Consider the following 4,676-nt stretch of genomic DNA (forward strand, 5'->3'; position numbering starts at 1 on the left):
GGCAAGGCCGTGTTGATAAGAAAAGGTAGCCTACAGCTCATTTCATAATGTTTAAAGTTAAAGTCAATTTCTACCTGAGTGTTGACTGTGGTATATTGATTAGTATACAATGTTGTACACGAAATGAAAGCGTGCTACAGCTCCTGCGGAAGTTTCAGGGGGTTGGGGTTCGAACCCCCTGACCCCCACCTTGGCTCCGTCAATGGAAAACATTAGTTTCAATGTGGTCTTTTTGAAAATATTTTAATTTGGATGGTAAACTCGAAAACTAATTTTCCTAGTTAGGTTAAAGGATACAAAGAACATATGTCTTATTTTCTTCATAAATAAACAGGGGCGGTGGGGTAGCCTAGTGGTTAAAACGTTGGCTCGTCACGCCGAAGACCCGGGTTCGAATCCCCAAATGGGTACAATGTGTGAAGCCCATTTCTGGTGTCCCCCGCCGAGATGTTGCTGGAATATTGCTAAAAGCGGCGTAAAACCAAAACTCAGTCAGTCATAAATAAATAAATAAACATACCCAGACGATTTGAAACGCGAAAAAGACAGTGAAAGGTAAGGATCACGGACTATAGTGTGGGCAGGCCAGTTTTCCCAGGCAAGGGAGATAACTGACTATCAAAGTTGCCAACATTGCCTGACGGCTGGAGTGAGTGAGTATGGTTTAACGTTGCTTTTAGCAATATGCCAGCAATATCACGGCGAGGGTAAACAGCACTGGGTTCCACACATGTGGGGAATCGAACTCGGGTCTTCGGCTTGACGAGAGAAGGCTTTAACCACTGGGGCTACCCCACCGCCCATGAAACACGATAGAATTTGAGCGATAACGGGGATTTTCAACAGTTTAGTTTGTATGACAGGATGGTCGCCCTCCCCGTTTGGGATAACGGTTACTACTTGAATGGCTGCATCTTCAGCTGTTTTAATTACTGTTTCTGTCCGACTGGCAGAATTAATATTAATATTACATTAACTTGTACATTTCAGAGCAACATGTGATGTTACGACATCGATGTGAGACCCCGGGCCCCGTTCCTCAAAGCGATCGTAGCCCTACGACAGTTGTAAGTCTATGTTAAAGTATGGGAGTTACGACTGTCGTAGCGCTACGATCGCTTTGAGGAACGGGGCCCTGAACATAACTTATTGATATAAAGATCGTGGTGGAGAAGAGTGCTCCTGTGCATGGAGCGCAGGCCACAAATCAGCTGAAGTTAAGCAACGTTGGTCACGCAACGTTTGATGGGTGACTGTGTTTGGCGCCTGAGAGTTCCTAGGACTTCTGTCCTGCCCCACAACGAAGCGCATGTGATACATGTGGTCTCACCTTAGGCAAGTGAGTTTCTTCAAACTTACCTCTGTTCACCCAGCAGAAAATGGGTACCTGGTGGGATAAGTCATATGACTATTAACCTTCTAGCGCCTCACAGCTTGGGCTATCGTGGGTATTGATGTCCAGCATCTTGTATGTGTTTAGAGCATGTCCCTGCGGCGTACAGTTCGGCACTGTGTAAGTGTCCAATTATTATTATTATTATCATTAAGGTGTGACTTGTCGCGGTGTCTCACTCCATACCGGATATGTACCACACCCTTGGCCTACCCACCGTAGGGTAAAATAACAACGTGAATTGAGACTATTACCTTGCAGATATCTCCAGATAAGAAACAGGTGGAGTGAAACTGGAACAACAATTTATTTTGTTTGCTAAACGTACACTCAACAATTATCGCAGTATCTAAATATGTCACTTACAACTGTATTATCGTAGTCGCAGCAATTTGTGATACAGAGTTACGTCCCTTAGAGACGCACGCCACCTATGAATCCTAGTTCGCCGTGGTTGCGTTTCTAGGTTTTGGAGCACAATATACTCGTGCTAGTCGGCTTTTCCAAAGCGGTAATTGTCTGAGGGCTGGGAAGGTGGGGAAGCCTAATGGTTCGCTCGTCACACCGAGGACCCGGTTTCGATTCCCCACATGGGCACAATGTGTTTAGCTCATTTCTGGTGTCCCCCGCAGTGATATTGCTGGAACATTGCAAAAAGCGGCGTAAGACTGAACTTACTCACTCACTCAACCGCCAGTCAACAAGTAACCATAACAAACTGTGTTCGTCTTCAGGTTCTAGCTTCATATTCTCCTGCTCGTGCAACTCAGCAACTCACTCACTCTGAGGGAGCGTGAATGCAGTTTGGGAGTTGTGCCTATTGTCACGTGTTTGTTCCCTATTAACAACGTAGACAACGGCAAGGCAGGATGGGGGTTACTTGTTTGAATGAAATGTGAGTACATTCATACACACACATAATACTTCACCACACACGCACGCACGCACGCACTCACACACACACCCTGTACATGTCCCCTAAAACGGGATATCTGGTTAATAGGTCAAACTTATAGTTGGTATTGAATAGAAAGGGCGTGTGTCCTAAAATGTTAAAAATCATACGGTCCATTTATGACTGTGTCAAGTCTTGTGTTAAATCAAATACATGTAAATCAAATAATTCTTTCTCTGAAATGTTTCAATGTCGCATTGGGGTAAGACAATATTGTGTTCTAAGTCCATTATTGTTTTCCATATTCGTAAATGATAATATTGAATCTGTTTGTTACGCTGGTATTCAGCTGCATTCTCAGTTGACGCTATTTTGTTCATCATTTTGTTTGCCGACGATGTTATTCTTCTCTCTGATGCTATATATAGCTTACAAAACCGCATCAATGTTCTAGAACAGCATTGTATTGATTATAATCTTACTGTAATCTAGGCAAATATCAAATTAACGGTGCAAAGCTTTCTAAAAGAGAAACGTGGTTTCTGGAAAGTAGCTTAATCGATTGTGTCGCTTCTTATATAACCCTTGGTGTACAGTTCTCTCAGTTTCAGATATCTAACAAAGTTGCAATCTTTGCAATGCCATATATTTTTCAAAGATTTACTCGAAAGTGCTAATTTTGCTTTATGGGGCTGAAGTCTGGGGGCTAAATTGTGATATAAGTTCTAATGTAGAGAGTTCAGATTCTGGCTTGCAAATAATTACTAGGTGTTAAAGGATCTACGTCCAATCAAATCAGGCTGTTCGTGGAGAATGTGGCAGATATTCCACATATATTAATGCGTACAAACACTGTGTCAACTTTTGGTATAATCTGCTGAAAATGCCGGCATCTCGTTTACTTAAAAGTTTTATAATTTAATTTTGACAGATGTTTCCCATGGTGGCAAAAGTAAATGTGCTTCAAAACTCAGGTTTTTATTAAATAGTATGCGGTTTGGTTACATATGGGAGAGTCAGTGTATTAACAATTTAGACTCATTTATTTTAATTCATGATTAGGGCACAGAATATGTATGTACGGGGTTGGCATGAAATCAAGCTCTGAAACCTATTCATATTCATTGTATAAACATGCATTTGGCCCAGAGATATATTCAACTGTAAGTGTGAAATAATTGCGCACTGCTTTTGCACAGATTCATTGCCGTTCTCATCAATTATTGAAACTGGTAAATATATCAATGAGCCAAGGAATCTCACATTTTGTCATATGTGTTCGGATACTCACATTGAAAATGAATATCATCTTTTTTTAATATGTTCTGCCTAAGATCACCTACGTACATTCTATATCCATGTGCACTATTATACGTATCTATCATTGTGCAAATTGAATACTTTGATGCCTGCAGACAATTCCACTGTGCTACGAAATCTAACTTTGTATCTATTTTACGCGAATAATTATATATACGTTACGTACAAGCCTTTTGCTGGCTGCATGAAAATAACGGTATTGTGGGCCGATGGCCTGCATACTTTAGAATAAAGAGAGAGAGGACATTGACATTATCTCGATTACTACAGCTATTATATCATATTCTGCCATTGTAAAAGTTCTGCTCTTTTGTAGAGCTACTTATTTGCGTGGCATTTATTTGGTTAGAATTGAATACCTAAATAAATGCATAAATACACCTCTTAGTTTTGTAATATTGGTTTGCCTATATATTTCTCGCATTGTTTTAAGTTGGACGTCGACACGTAACCCTGTCAGGTCTTATTCATGCCATATGTGGTATATCAAACTAGTTCTGTAAACTATCATCAAAGTTAAGACGTTGCTGAGTGTGTGTGTGTTGCTGGGTGTTGCTGGGTGTTGATTTCCTGGTGACTGGGTGAAAGACATCGTGGTGCATGTCGTGACGTATCATGACCAAGGTTCATGTCAATATTAATTATGTCTACTGCCCTCATTTTCCTGACTGAAATCAGAGTTGAAGTAAAATTGGAGATAGTTTCGTGTTCAAGCGTATTTCACTTACAATAGATATTATATATACTGAGGGAAACAAATATAGGATCACAGGAAAATTGAAGCGTTTCTTTATTATTTTCCAGCTACACAGCGCTATTCAAAGCTGGTGATGAAAACTGGAAAATAAAAGGAACGCTTGAATTTTCCTGTGATTCCTTATTTGTTTCTCTCAGTATATTTTGTTCTGACCATTGAAGGAACCATTGTTAGTTGCAGCAAATGAAATGCTCATGAAGTGGTTACAGTTGTTTTGGTTAGGTTCTCTCCATGACAATGCCATAGTAGCGAAAATAGGCAGAGTTACCTTCCCTCGGAAACAGGTTTGTTCGTTCGAGACGTTTCGAGAT

The sequence above is a fragment of the Haliotis rubra genome, unplaced genomic scaffold (genome assembly GCF_003918875.1).
Source record: "Haliotis rubra isolate DU_JTF1 unplaced genomic scaffold, ASM391887v1 Scf940, whole genome shotgun sequence".
Taxonomy (NCBI): domain Eukaryota; kingdom Metazoa; phylum Mollusca; class Gastropoda; order Lepetellida; family Haliotidae; genus Haliotis; species Haliotis rubra.